This window comes from Benincasa hispida, chromosome 6 (assembly GCF_027475165.1).
Source record: "Benincasa hispida cultivar pf3 chromosome 6, pf3_genome.v1.1, whole genome shotgun sequence".
Lineage (NCBI taxonomy): Eukaryota > Viridiplantae > Streptophyta > Magnoliopsida > Cucurbitales > Cucurbitaceae > Benincasa > Benincasa hispida.
Window position 1 is genome coordinate 24,468,083 of NC_143483.1, and position 16,729 is coordinate 24,484,811.

At 31.7% G+C, this 16,729-nt stretch overlaps 1 long non-coding RNA gene across 1 annotated transcript; it reads right to left on the minus strand.

The window, feature by feature from the left end:
- Positions 1–12,038: 12,038 nt before the first annotated feature.
- LOC120079787 (uncharacterized) lies at positions 12,039–16,572 on the minus strand. The gene is made up of 2 exons (XR_005482349.2): positions 15,797–16,572; positions 12,039–12,413 (listed from the first exon to the last, which is right to left on the minus strand). It is a non-coding gene; the product is annotated as an uncharacterized LOC120079787 (long non-coding RNA).
- Between the last annotated feature and the right edge of the window lie 157 nt (positions 16,573–16,729).

Here is a 16,729-nt window from a genome sequence, read left to right on the forward strand (position 1 = left end):
CAACAATATTGCGATATCTTTTAATTTTGACTATTCGACGTGGGATGTGGGTAGTGATCTAAATGAAATCCTTTGTAATAAGGAGAAAAAGGATTGTCATTCCTTGATTTCAAATTTCTGTTCGGTGATGAGTGAGTGTTCTCTCCGAGACCTAGATTACAACATGAGTAAGTTTACCTGGTACGACTTTCTAGCCCTTTTTCCAAATTAAATCTACATTGAGCTAAATTAGACAATAGGCCAATCGAGAGTTCATCAATGAGATTGTTAGGAAAAAAAATAAAAAAAGATTTGGCAATGGAGATGGAAGAGAGAGAGAGAGGATCAAGAGGAACAAGAGAGAGGAAATGAGAAACAAACACAAAGGTCCAAGAAATTTTTTTTCCATGCAACTTGCAAAATCTCTATAATTTGTTTTTATATTAAATTCAAAGATTTTTTTTATAGGTTCATGCCATCAATCCTCCTTTACTTTTTCTACTTATGGCATTCTCTTATAAATGAAAGATTGATCTTGCTCATATGTACTTTCTTTGATCTTCTTTCTTGTCGGATTCTCTAGGGGATAACTAAAAAAAAAGTATATACCCCAGACTCGTGATTCCTTTCACTAATTGTCGGATTCTCTGGCTAGGATGGATGCAAAAGTCTCTCCCTGCTCTTTCTTACTTACTTACTAATTGGCTTTTTCTCTATGGGCATATTCCTTTCACTAGAGGAATTTGCCCTACCTATCCCAACAAGTCCTACTAGCCACCTATTCTATTCTTGGAAACTTGTAGCCCATTTGATAACGTTTTCATTTACTATTTCTTGTTTCTCGTTCTCCATTTCTTGTTTTCCATTTCTTCTTTTTTGAGAACAAGAAACAAAACTACGTTTCATAGCCATTCCTATTTCTTGTTTCTTAAAAAAAAAAACAAAAACATAAATTTGTTTAATAATTATTTCTTGTTTCATGTTTCCTATTTTTTTTCTTGATTTTTCTTTTTTTTTTAACAACATAATATTTTAAAAAAAAAAAAAGAATATATGTGATACATTCAACATAAAAAATATAGAATTTTTTTTTTTTGAAATAATGTTTTTTTAATAAACAATGACAAAAATAGGGTTGGAGGGAAAGTATTCAAAAAAATAGGTTTTTGAGAAAGTATGACAAAACTAGTGTAGTGGAATCGTGTACCCGGTAAACGATTACCATATGGCATATGTGTACCAGGTACACGAGTACCATTTAATCCAGTCAGCTGACCACATCGGCTGACTGGTTGACCGGTCAAGTGAACTCGTGTACCCGATATACGATTCACTTATATTTTTTTTTCTTTTTTTTAAACTTAATTATATAACTTAATTCCTTAATTATTACTTATAATTATTTTTTTAATTGTTAAACTTAATTATTAAATTGATTTTTTCATTATTAAACTTAATTATATATTTAATCTACAATGAAAACATCTTGCACTCATATTTTAAAAAAAAATACCATGATATTAAAGAATATTTACAATTAGTTTTTTAATTTACAATTTGAAAATGATACAATGTGGGATTTAAGAATTTTTTTTTTAAATAATGTTTTTTTTAATAAATAATGACAAAAATAGGGTTGAGGGGAAAGTATTCCCAAAAATAAGTGTTTAAATCGTGTACCGGGTATACAATTACACCTTAATCGTGTACAAGCCTTAAATCGTGTACCGGATACACAAGTACCTAGCACGCCCAATCTGGCGTGGCAGTCATGCAGGTTTGACTGAAGGAATCGTGTACCGAGTATACGATTACCCTAAGTCGTGTACACGGTACACGACTTCCTCGCATTAAAAACTCCGCCCGCCCCTTTTTCTTCCTCACCGAGACTGCCACTTCTTCTTCCGCACCGAGACCAATGATTTCTTCCTCTATTTTGCTTTCTACTTTCCAAAATCCCGTTGATTTTCCTCACCGAGGCCTCCATTTCACCGAAATCTTCCAAAATTTCGATTTTGCTCGATTTTCAGTCCTCCATTTGATCCTCACCGAATCCTCCATTGTAGGAGTCATGTTGCTCGATTTTCATACCTTTTTGGCTGCCAATTTTTGCTCGTTTTCTGTGGTATATTTCTTTCTCTAGTTGGACTGATCTGTATTTATGGATATGTTTTTGCATGTTTTTGGGCTGAGTTTATTTTAAACTTAATTTATATATAGTTGATGTATGATTTAGTTTACGTATGTTTTTGGGCTGATCTTATATTTTTTTTATTTGTTTGGATTGATTTAAACTTAGAAATCTTATATGTATTTGTTTGGTTGATCTTATATGTATATGTTTGTAGATCTTAAATCTTAGATCTTATATTTGTTTATTTGTTTGGGATGATTTAAATATATAATTTATAAATCTTAGATTTGGTCTAATTTAAATATATAATATTTAGATCTTATATGTTAAATTTAGAAATTAGAGTTAGTTGGGTTGACATATTAATATATTTTTTGTCAACTATAACATTTGAAAAAAAAACATAATAAATATGTCGATGCGTCCTAAAGATTTAGTAATTCTTGAACTTTGAACCTAGAAATGATGGAGATAGTGACATTGACATTGAAGTTTATGAATTATTTGGAAACGACAGTAATAGTGAACATGATTTTGAGTTGGTACCGTCGGAAATGTTGACCAAATAGATTGGGAAATAAAAAATTCAATGTGTGAACTAGGGTCTACTTTGGAAGAAAGGAATGTAGGAGTAGATAACTGTAAAAGAATGTTGTTTAATACAAAGAAGATTTACAGTTTGTTGTAAAAAAATATTATGTGACAGAACACTACAAAATTGTCGTAGTGGAATCAAATCAGGATCATTGGTATATTAAATATAAATCATGGAGTGACGATTGTGCTTGGAGGCTATAGGCATGTCAGTGCAAAACTCATAGAACACTCATGTTTGTTTTCAGAATTGACACAGGATCATTCACAGCTGGATTCCAATTTCATGAGTATCAAAATTTGTACCTATGGCCCTACTTCAAGAGCCATTAAAAAACAATATGGTTATAATATCAATTATAGACGGTTGTGGCAAGCCAAAAGAAAAGCGTTAATTGCTGTGTTTCGAAGCTTCCGTATTGGCTGAGTGTTGTTGTTCATTACAATCCAGATTGGTTTTTCTGCCAGGTACGACTATTTTTGGACGAGTTTTTTTGGTCTTTTGGTCCTACAAGAGAAGGGTTTTACCATTGTAGGCCATTAATCTAGATTGATAGAACTCATCTCTACAGAAAGTATAAGGGAAAATTATTGACAGTCGTATCTATCGATGCAAACGGACATATATTTTCCCTCTCAGTGGCCTGATTTGGTTTGGTTCGATTTTGGTGTAAAATTGAACATAATAGTTTGTATTTAGAGAAAACAATAAATTATCAGTTTGGTTAGAATTTTTGCTATCGTAGAAGGCGAGAATTCGTCTAGTTGGTCATGATTTTTGTGGACATTGCGTGAATATGTTACCCAAAGAAAGGGTATTTGCTTGATTTCTGACAGACATAAGGACATTCTTACTGCAATTAATAATAAAGAAATTGGTTGGAGTGAACCCGTACCACCGATATTGTCTTCATCATGTTGCCAATAATTTCAATACAAAATACAAATCAAAGCAACTAAAAAATTTGGTGTTTAAGGCCGAAAATCAACACCAAAGGCGTAAGTTCATTCGGTGCATGAAAGAATTGAAACCATTGCACCCTGAATGTTTTGAATTATTTTCAAACATTGACTTGGAAAAATAGACACAGTCACATGACGATTGGTACCGCTATGGGTGGATGACCAGCAATGCAGCTGAATGCATGAACGGCGTTTTCAAATGTGCTAGAATGTTACCAATTACTTCTTTCGCACAATATTGTATTTTGAACGCGGGAGACAAGAAATTAGTGAAACACTCGATCATGGGGACATATATACAGAATATGCCCTAAAGAAACTGAAGAGGTGGGAAAAACGTACGGTGACATCCATTAACAGGGAAAGTCAAACTTTCGAGGTACAAACTGGCATAAGTATGATTTCTCCCTACAAAGAACAGCACACCCAAGTTTAGCTTGAAAGAAGGGACATGTTCTTGCAATAAGTGGGAATCATTCCATGCTCTCATGTAATTGCGGTTTGTAATTACATGCATATGACATACCTACCACTTATTGATGAATGCTACAAATTGTCCAATTTCAAGCGTTGTTATGAAGGTCGTTTCCATCCAATTCAACACACCCAAATTATTGGCCAAAATTATCCTTTACAGAAGTTCGTTCAAATGCGGACTTACTTAGAGAACAAGGTCAACCAAAAAGTACGCGCATTCATAATGAAATGGATTGGAGAGAAGCAAGCCAAAAAGTGTGATGTACAATTTGTAAAAGAGAAGGAAATAACAGATGCACTTGTCCACACCGTACGCTGGATGCTTCGTCGTCTTTGAGTCATTAGGTATATTTTTTTTTTTTTTGTATATTTCATGTATTTGTATTCTTTATGTAATTATATTTTTCATTTATTTGTATACTTTATGTATTTATATTTCTCATTTATTTGTATATTTCATGTATTTGTATTCTTTATGTATTTATAATGATTTTATATAATAAATTTATGTAATAAATTTATTTTATGTAATTGTATTTTTTTATGTACTTTTTATGTACTTTTATATCATGGATTCTGTTATGTAATATAATTTGAACTTTTTTAGTAATAGAGTCTGGTCCTTTTAATCCTGTACAATTGTACCAACAAAACACGCATCGGGATAGTTCTTCCAAGTGTTGAGTTATCAGAGAAGGGAGGCGACTGCACAACATACTATCCCATTGGATCACCACATTATTCCATATGTTCTGCTCTAGTTGAGTGCTGGAGACCAGAGACTCACATATTTCACCTGCCCTATGGAGAATGTACGATTACGTTGCAAGATGTTGCCGTACAATTTGGGTTACGAATGGACGGGGAACCACTGACAGGCTCACAACAGTATGACTGGAAGAACGTTTGTGAAAAGCTCTTAGACGTTCTACTAGAAGATCTGAAGGGATCAAAATTGAGTACCCCTTGGTTGGCGTCCCAATTTCCCAAATTACCTCTCGATGTCAACGACATCAGCGTACGTAGGTACGCACGAGCATACATCCTACAACTTATTGGAGGATTTTTATTTGCCGACAAGTCAAATACTCTGGTGCATCTCATGTTCCTCTAATTATTGTCTGATTTCAAGCACGCTGGTACGTACTCATGGGGTGGTGCATGTCTTATATGGTTGTACAGAGAACTTTGTCAGACTTCCAATGCACAAGTGTTGGAAATAGCGGGGCCAGTGATACTTTATGTAATTGTAAATTAATTGTAATACATCCTGCAACATAAGATATAAATTAATTGTATTTTTATAGACCCTAGTTCACACGTTGAATTTGTCATTTCCTAATCTATTTGGGTGAACATTTCCAACGGTACCAACTCAAGATCATGTTCACCACTTCCAAATAATTCATCAACTTCAACGTCAATGTCACTATCTCCATCATTCAAGAATTACTAAATCTTTAGGACCCATCGACATATTTTTTATGTTTTTTTCAACTGTTATAGTTGACAAAAAAAAAATATGTTGATAACCCAACAAACTCTAATTTCTAAATTTAACATATAAGATCTAAATATTATATATTTAAATCAGACTAAATCTAAATTTTATAAATTATATATTTAAATCAGCCCAAACAAATAAACAAATATAAGATTTGAGATTTGAGATCTACAAACATATACATATAAGATCAGCCCAACAAATACATATAAGATTTCTAAGTTTAAATCAATCCAAACAAATAAAAAAAATATAAGATCAACCCAAAAACATACATAAATTAAATCTTACATAAACTAAGTTTAAAATAAACTCAGCCCAAAAACATGCAAAAACATACATATAAATACCCAACTAGAGAAAGAAATATACCACATAAACGAGCAAAAATCAACAGCCAAAAAGGTATGAAAATCGAGCAACACGACCACTATAATGGAGGATTCGGTGAGGATCAAATGGAGGACTGAAAATCGAGCAAAATCGAAATTTTGGAAGATTTCGGTGAAATGGAGGCCTTGATGAGGAAAATCAACGAGATTTTGGAAAGTAGAAAACAAAATAGGGGAAGAAATCGTTGGTCTCGATGAGGAAGAAAAAGTGGCAGTCTCGGTGAGGAAGAAGAAGGGGCGAGCGGAGTTTTTAATGCGAGGAAGTCGTGTACCCGATACACGATTTAGAGTAATCGTGTACTCGATACACGATTCCTTCAATCAGACCTGCATGACTACCACGCTAGACTGGACGTGCCAAGTGGTCAGATACTGTATCCGATACACGATTAAGGTGTAATCATGTACCCGGTACACGATTTAAACACTTATTTTTTAGAATACTTTCACCTCAACCCTATTTTTGTCATTATTTATTAAAACAACATTATTTTTAAAAAAAAAATCAAAAATATATTATCAAAAGTTTGTAATTTAATACAAGTCTCGATGAAAACCAAATATAATTACAAAGTTGTCTCACATCCTTCATATGTTACCCAAATTTGATCAACATTGTCTCTAAGTTGAGTCGTTTGTCTTAAATGATGTCAAATCAAATCCAACTTAATTATATTATTATGTAAATGTCATGGTTGTAAAATATTAAAGTTAAACTAAATGAATGTCTTAGTCAGCCAGATTTATATATTGTAAAATTTTACACGGTTTTAGATCTACTAAAAATATTAGAATTAAAATAATATATAAACACACATATTGTAAAACTTAACACTCAAAAGTTAAAATATAAAAAAAAATAAATTAATATACATTGAAAATTAAAATAATATATCTCTAAATATTGAAAAAAAATTAATTCAAAATTAAAATAAAATATAAATATAGAATACTTATTTTTGTAAATAGTAAAATTAATAAATATAATATAATATAATATAAAAGATGAAAATAAATATAAAAGAAAAAATAACAAAAAATGTTGGGAGTTGAAATTTTAAAATAATAAATAACAATATACATATTGAAAACTAAAATAATATATAAATCTAAATATTAAAGAATTTTAAAATTCAAAATTAAAATAAAATATAAATATTGGAGAATTATTTTTGTTAAAAAAAAAAAAAAAAAAAAAAAAAAAAAAAAAAAAAAAGCCGATCGATGTGGTAATCGAAATCAACAACTGGGAGAAGGAAGACATTAGACAATAACCTTGGGCGCCTCATGCCAAACCACCAAAGATGAGGACACTTACTTAAGGGAACGACAAAATTGAAATTAAAATAGAAATAGAACTAGAAATAGGAATAGGAGGAATTAATTTTTATTATTTTAAGTTTAACCCTTTCCTCAAATTTAAAAACAAGAAACAAAAATAGTTATCAAATAAATCCATTTCTTAAAAAGTGAAAAACAGGAACAAAAAATAAAAAACGAAAATATTATCAAACGGAACCTTAGAAATCAAAATGGTCAATTTCAAACATCAAAGAATAAATGCACCTATACTTCAAAACTCAAAAAATAAAAAATATATTTTTTCCAAAAATAAAAAACATATGTTCACTACATTTTTATTTTCATATGCATTAGAGATTAACTAAAACAAAATATATGATTAAATTTAAAATTTACCATAAAAATTTGTATATTAAAGATTTTTTAAATACGGGCATTCCACGTGTTTAATTAGCAATAAGAAAAAATACAGACTACAAATTTTTTAACATTGTGATAATATAACTTTAAAACAACCCATTTGGCTAAAAAAAAATTCCTAATTCATTCCTTGAAATAGACCTTATAGACCAATCAATTTTGAGCTCCAATAACAATTAATTAATTAGTTAACTATAATTATTAAATTAGAAAGTATTCTACTATAAACTACACTCCAGTACACTAAAAATGAATTATAAATCCAAGAATATAATCATAATCATAAATAACTTATTCTATCCTTTAATAAAATGTCTCGTGACTAAAACCAGACAAAATTATCATTTTGCCCATAAACTCTAATACACTACAAATCAATCTTTTTGGAACACATCTTTCGTATCATGTTGTCCCAAATCTCGACCCAAAATACTTGAAGGAGTTACTTATTACTTTCCTCTATTGAGTGAAAACTAAATTTCTTATATTGCGTAGAATTGTTTCCAAATAGCCATTTAAATATGTTTGCCAAAGTAGTAGACTTGTAGAATGTGTTGGGAATAACATTGCTAATACCACGAGAATAAGTAGAAAAATAATAAAGAAATTTAAAAAAAAAATTATTAAACCTTAAGATACAAGAATTTCCGTGGAGAGCTCCTAAGCTAGAGAAATACCACGACCCACCAGAAAGAAATCTAACATATGAAACGTGTTGCAATCACACAATAAGTCCCTTTACGGTCTCAATTATAAGAACATTCTCTCAAAACTTTGTACCACTCACACCCTTTTCTTGCTCTCAAACTAGAGCATATATAAAGAAAATTTAACTACTTTTATAGTGTTGAAATCCATCAATTCTTTGAACATTTTAGATGTGGGATAATTGTAGCACACATAAAAAGGTCATGGGTTCAATTCACCGTTGGCCATCTACCTAGGATCTAATATCCTAGAGTTTTCTTGATACCCAAATGTTGTAAAGTCAAACAGGTTGTCCCGTGAGATTAGTCAAGGTGCACATAAATTAACCTGAATACTCGTGGATACCAAAAATAACACTTCTAATATTTTACTAAAACCAAAGAGAATCAAAGAACAGTTGTATTCACTCTCACCGAGATCAAAACATCCACAAAAATACGAGTTTCTTATAACCATTCAAGATTTAGATCAAATACATAATCCTCCTATTTTGTTTCCGTTTTCTGTAACGACATTACAAGAAATTTAAAAATACATCACACAATTCAATTTTATGCAAATCACACTGCATATGCAAAATTTAGATATGAAACATTTATAAAATAAATTGTATTAACAATGTTACTAGGTAGGCTATTGTTCCCAAGCTCATCCCGGTACTATTATATAGATCATCCAAGTTACTACTTTTAAACTAGGTCTTTCCCTTGTGCATATATACATAGTTTAAAAACACTTCATGCGCATTTTACTAGTACGGTATTAGACAATATCACAGCGAATGAAGCTATTCAATTAGCTAGTCTAAAATATAGTAGTCATAGAAGAAGCTGCTAAGATTACTGGCAATATTCAATGAGGGAAAGTGTGGTAAGCACATTAAGAAAAGAGTGGATTACGTTACTGTCCGCACCAAGAAGAAAGTAGCAAAAACATGTGAATTAACCTTAAAGCCAGTCAAGGCCAAGTGACATGCTTTGCTGTGCCCAAAGAGGACAATGGAGCATCATCTACCACCAAACATTTGCTAAGAGAAGAAAAACTAAGACAAAGTGAGTGAACGGAGGGTCAAAAATGTGAGTGACCCAAGTCTCATATTTAACTAGATAAGGAAAATATCATAGATAATATTAAGTGAGGACAACTATCTTCAATGGTGTGAAACTTCTTGGATGGAACGAACAGCAAAGCTATGAGAGCTTTTGTGTCCAAAGTGGACAACATTATACCATTGTGGAGATATGTGGAGGTTTGTTGTCCTTCACACGTGAGTGCATATCGATAGATTTTTTTTTCTCTTTTGTACAATAGGAAGTGGGAGATTTTGAAGTACAAACTTCTTGGTCGCTAACATATCTATATGTCAATTAAGTGCATATCAATAAGTTAATTTGAGTGAGTGAGGATGTTGAGAATCCACAAAACGTTTTATGTTTGGTCAGTTTCGAATGGGCAAATATAGGCTTGAAATCACATAAATGTTATAGAAAAAGAATGCAACAAATCGAGTTTGAATAACTCCTCGCTACTTTGGATGTTTGTGCCTACCAAAGATAATATATAACGTCTTAGAAAGTACTTTATGGAGGCATGGCATTAGGTCTTGGCCAGCCTAGGGAAAATAATGGAGCATGAGTGAACTATCCAATTGCACATGCCTAAGTCATGCATCATTGAGATGAGTGGGCCTTAAGGGTCTTGTTTTGGGGATGGAAACCTTGAGAACAGTGCACGCTACAATTATTCTGCTTTCCATGGATCCAATTTTATAAGGCATAGCTAACTTATTAAGGCAAAGTGAATTCACTAAGGCATATAGTAACTTATTAAGGCAAAGTGAACTCACTGAGGCATATAGTAACTTATTAAGGCAAAGTACTCAAGCTATGAGCTACACACGAAGTATAGAAAAGCCACAATCTAGTGTAAGATACCAAGAAAAGAATATTAGTATCGTATTAATAAGGGATATAAGGATAATTAGATAGGAAGTTAATTGTTGAATGTTGCTATAAATAGGAGGGTGTGAGTGAGGGAAGGTAGAAATTCTGTGGACTGGTCTAGGTAGCATACTCAAGAGAGAGGTCCCGAGTGCCTTGAACTTAATCTTATTAGGAGGGTATCCTCACACATACAAAACAATGTACTTATATAAATGCAGTGTGCAAGATCAAATATCGATCTCAGCATGCATAGTTTCAAATATAGACAAGTCACAACATTGAACAATCTTGGTATATGGTAGGACCATGAAACGTTACATTGCATTTGACTATGTCCAAAAAGAGAATGCAGCACTTGCTGTTCTTGGCATTGAAAAAAGGGGGGGAAATTGGACTGAAACAAGTGATCTGTCCCAAAAAAATTTTGAGGACATTCCATTTGCACCTTCCACTTTTGTATGTGATGGGATGGAATAAAAATGGAGTCTAAATTTTTGTAATAGGAGAATGAAATCGAAAATTGTGAAAAGAGAGGGATTTAAAGATGGGAAATGATCTGTAACCAAAAAAATAATAGTAATAATCAGATCAGCTCACACTGACTCGCTTTCATGAACTTTTCTTTTGGGATCAAGTCACTGTCATTCCACTTTGACCCTTCCCTTTATGTAGGGTAGGGAGCCCCTAAATCCAACTACCATTTTTCTTTTCTTTTTCAAATATCCATTTAATATTGTCTTATGGAAACTAAATCCAAAAGAAAAATATAAAACGTTCCCCATCCAAAACATGAAGATCGTTTGATAAAAGTGTCGTTTTTAATTTTTTTTTTTTTTTTTTTAAATGAATGCTTATCTCTTCACTATAGTGAGTATGTCTTCACCTTTCTTAAAGTCACATTTGAATAATACTGAATTTTTAAAACAAAAACTGTTTTTTTAAAGTTTTGTTTGATAATCTATGAATTTTAGATTTTAAAAAATTAATCTTATAGGCATTTCGATGATGTTTGGAACATTAAGTTGAGTAATAAATATGTTGGAGTTAGGTGTGTGTTTGAGGTGTAGAGTTGTAAGATAAAATTTCTCTATAAATGTGCAAAATAGAGAAAGAGGATAATATAAAATTTCTCGATAAATGTGTAAATTTCAATAGTATTTACTATTTAGTATTAAATTTGAGTGATTTAACAATTTATGAAGTTAGTGAGTCAAACATCCTTTAGATTTCTTTGTTTTGTTAAGACTTTAAATGCTTTTGTTTTATAGAAAATATGAAAATCAGTGCAGAGTAATTAGGATGGAATAAACACAATTCTCAAACATTAAGAATCAAAGCCAAATAGTTATTAAACAAAATCTTAGTTTTCAAATTTCTAACTTAGATTTTGAAAATGTTTTAAAATGTAAAAAAAAAAAAAAAACAAAAGAAAAAAAACATATAAGTAAAAGTTATATCATATAAGCTTAGTTTAAAAAAAGAAAAAAGAAAAAGAAGAATAAAATGATAATCAAACAGTAACCAAAATTATTGCAAGGTTTGGTTAAAAAAATCTAAATTCCAAATTTGATTTATTCATATAAATAATAGGAAGAAAAAGAAGATCATGAAAGTGAAAAGGATAATAGAAAATGTTTTAGAGTGATTTAAAGAAGAATAATGTAATGATGGGGATTATGATTAGGTGCGGGAGAAACCAACAAAAGCAAGTTTAAAAACCCCATATGGACAGAAATGCAGACCAGAAAGCAACATCTCATTTTAACTCTTTTGCTTTTAATTGGAGAATGAAAAAGTAAAGCAGGAGAGAGAATATTTCACCAGCACTTCCATAAGCATAACATCAACATCCAAGCCAAAACGACACAGTTTTGCTTCTACATTGACCAGTCAGCCTTCGTTCGGAGACAGCCATTGTGCCCACTAAATTTTGAATAAAGCCTGGAACTTCTGCTTTAGAATGTTCCAAAAATCCAACTTGCATGTGGCATCGACCACTGTAAACATTGTTCACGAATAAAAATATACAAATATTTATATTTCATGTTGTTCCTTCACCTATCAATTTTTTTTGCTTGTTCAATGCTCGTTTTCAACCTACGTGGCTTCAATACATGCTCATTCTAACATTCTGGTACGCATAATTGAAATTATGCTATTAATTTGTTCAAAACAAAACAAAGATAGAGGAAAGTGGTTACTTTTTAAAATTCAAAAAATAAAATAAAAAATTTAGAAGGTCAGATGCTAAGTTATCAAAGTTTAGGAACCAAATTAAAATATCATTAATTTTGAAACAAAAATATCATTTTGAAAGTTTAGAAATCAAATTAAAATTTGATCGAAAGTTTAGGTCCCGTTTAGTAACCATTTTATTTTTTATTTTTACTTTTAAAAATTCAGCCTATATCATCTACATTTTTCTTACCATGATTTGCATCTTTCTTAAGTATGGTACAATTGTTCAATTCTTAGCCAAATTTCAAAAACAAAAACAACTTTTTGAAAGCTACTTTTTTTAGTTCTCAAAATCTGGCTTTGTTTTTTAAACCATAGATAAAATGTAGATAACAAAAGAAGAAATTTAGAGGTGGAAGTAGTGTCCATAGACATTAAATGAGGCCTTAAAGACCAAAATGCGATTTAAACTTGAAATATATATAGAGACAAAGATGTTGTACCTTCAAATGCAAGAGCGACAAAGGTTAACTCGCACAAGAGACAGGGTATAAAGAAATAAACATTAATTAAATAGAAGTATAAACTAATGGCTTGGCAACTCAAAGGAATAATTTATACAAAGAAAAAAAAAGTGCATAATAAAATCTCATTTAACAAACAATAAACAGAGTGTTGTTTTAGTTGCATGGGGAAGAGTGCTTGGAATTCAAAAGTGGAACTGCGTAAGGAAATCTTAAAATGGCCCAAAGCAAGCGTTTGTTTCTTTTGGTAACTATTCTTTTGGGGGCTGAACTGTAACCCTCTTCTTTTTTTTCTTTGGCTCTGTTGTGTATGTCTGATTATAATAATATCAGTTTTATGGTTGGCCCATTTCTTCTTCTCTGCCTCCTTAGTACTTCTTTCTTATTCAACCCCATTTCAAAAGAAAGCTAACCATCGATAATCCCCTTTTCTTAATAGCAAAGGAAGGTTAAATTACACAAATAGCCCTGAAAGAAATGGAAGCACAGATTCTATTTTATAATTTTAGAACTAACTAGAGTGAAAAATTGGACCAAAATGGGTTAACTAGTTATAGTGTTTAAGATTCCAAGTGGGATATGAACTAGCGAGAAAATTCTTGCTATGTTGGGAGTACAAAAATTCCTTTTACCTGAATAGATGTATTCAAATGGATGGTGTGTTTATGAATGAGGAGTTGGGCAAAGCACAAGGAGCTTGGTGTTTGGCATTTTAAAGTGGATAAAAAAGGGGGAAAAAAAGGTAATAGATAGAGATATGAAGAAATAAAATAGGAAAAAAGATGCTTGGCTTCTCAGAGGCATTGTTCCAATAAACATCTTTATTTATCCTTATAAGATTCTTGGATAGCAGCCTTAGATTTGCAGGCTTATGATTTGAATGAATCTAAAATCGGTCTAGATGTTTGAGGGCCCAACTCTGCTTTATGCTTTAAAGTCACTTCCAAAACCAATGACAGATAAATAACAGCCTTGTGTGTCTACTACAGGAATCAAACTACCACAGAAGCAAAACAGAACAAAAAAAGAGGGGAAAAAAAACCAACATATCTATCCTCTTTCTCCCTCTTTTTGCTTCATTGTAGAAGCCATGGTTTTTAGCATACACAGAGTACTTGTTGTCCTTCTCATGTGTGTTGTTGCACTTTTAGCTGTTAAACCAGATCGGGCTTGTGCTTTGAGAAGCATAGACCTTGCTCTAAGACCAAGCCGCCATATTCTTGTTGAAGATTCAAGGGTGGAAGAAATGAACGTGAAAAGGAATTCACTACCACGAAACAAAAAGTTCGATCCAAATCGATCAAGCAAAAGAAGGGTTCGACGAGGATCGGATCCTATCCACAACAGGTCTTAGTTCATTTCTTTTGTTTGCTGAAGGAACCCACAAGTTTGACATCAATAGAAGGAAAGAAACAGAGAAAGGTTCAGGCCACAGCAGAGGAAGAAACACCAGCAACAATCTGGTTTCTCCGATGGTTGGTTGGTTTGATCATTTATCCCCAATTGATAACAATTCTGTTTTTAGTTTCTTGTTTTTGAAAATTATGCTTGAATTTTCACAATTTCCTTGGTATATTTTTTCAACCTCCTTAAAAAAATATTTGAATTATAAACCAAATTTTAAAACAAATGCAAATTCTTTATTAGAAAAAAAAAATAGTTTTCAAATTTGGCTTAGATTTTGAAAACGTTTCTAAAGAGTGGGAAACAAAACAAAGAAGAGAAAGTGGTATTTATAAGCTTATTTTCAAAAACAGAAAATTAAAAGCAAAATGATTATCAGATGGGTTTAATGTTTTGTTTTCAGAGTTTTGTTCTTGAGATGTGTATAGTGAAGCTTACTAGAGGAAGTCCACCACTATGACCTCCACACTGAAACTTGAAGTGCAGTCACAAATTTAGCAGTAAAAAGATCACAGAGATGAATGACAAAAAGAGTTGAGTTGCTCGACAAAGTATCACTGAATTTCTTTTGAAGTGAGGGTTGTTTTGAATCTGTTTGGAACTTCATGTTCAAGTTTCTGGTTGCAACGAGATTCTTTTGTAATCGTAATCCATCAGCTAGCTCTTAACAAAGCTTATTATTAACTTAGTTCATCTTCTATGGATACTATTTTGGGAAATTAAACAGAAGTTGTCTCCTGTCTTCCCAGAAATTGATCAGTTTCACTCAAATCTGCACACAATCAATTACCCATCTGCCTACTGTGGAGCCTAGTGAATCTGTACAACTCAACATGTGGCCTTGCCTTTTGCATTTTAGCTTTTTCTTTATAAATTGTGGGTTTCAAAGCTTTGAGATGAACATAAGGAAGTGTAATGACTAAAGCATCTTGATGTTATGAACTGTGAACAAGTGTCTAAAAGTGTAATGATTAAAGCATTTTGATGTCATGAGAAACTGTGAAGAAGAGTATTTTTTGTTGTTTGTGTTAACCAAGAAGAAAAATTTTGCACATCATAATCATGGTTGACCAAGTACTGATCATTTGCGATCCAATGTAAGTGCAGAGAAATGAAACAATGGTGCAGAAGGTAAAAAAGGGGGCATGCATATGCATTCTGAGTATCTGACTGAAATTTGGGAATTTGAAAAAAAAATACAAACAAATTCAAGTGGAAAACAAAACCAAATCTCAAGAACAAGTGAACAACGAAGAGTATTTCCTATTTCGTACCTGAAGCTCCTCTGTCATCGAAATGGGGACTGGCAATCCCAAAATCGCAACTTGCCGACGATGTCGCACTTCCAATTAGGGCAATGCCGGTTTGTGCGGCCCATCAGTATATTGGGCTTTTCAATTCACAGTCGATTGCATGTCTAACAATCTATTATTAAAGATAAATTGAAGTGAAAAAAAAAAGGGTCTATTTTTAGGATTTTCTGAAACATGTCTAAATGTTTAAATGAGTGTTTATTTGTTTGTTGTTTTCTTCTTATTTTTCCCTCCAACTACCCTGACGTCTACCCATGGATCATCTCCTTTTTTTTCGCTTGATTTAAAAACAGATTATGAATTATTAGGTTTTACTTTCTTTTTTAATTTTGAGGTTTATTGACCACAAATACAAGGTCATTTTGAAAAATGGCCATGCTAAGAAAAATTCATCATTTTTCCTTTCGCAGATTTGAAGACCCTTTTAGAAGATTAGAAGATTTTCTAAAGCTTTTGTAGTTAGAAACTCTAGAGATGATCTAAAGTAGAAGTTAGAGACTCTAGAGGAAACTTTTAGAAACAAACGATTTTCAAACCCAAGCATTATTTTGAGAAGAAGTTTCAATGTCCTCTGGATAAATTCACATTCGAGAATAAGTTGTAAAGCCCTCAAGATAAATTTATCTTGAAAGAGAAAGGATTAGAAAATAATTATTAAGAATAGTACTACACCCGCATACACATCAATACAAATTCAAGTTCTGACATGTATCAAATTTCTTTTATTGAAATCTTTAGTGAACAATTTAAAATTTGTCATGTCTACAAACTATTTATTTGTATGGTATATTTGAAAACATGACAATAAATTTTGCTACACATTATAATTATATTTTTTGATGATGATGTATTTGATAAATTTAAAGAGTTATTGTGTAAGATTCCGAGTGTTCG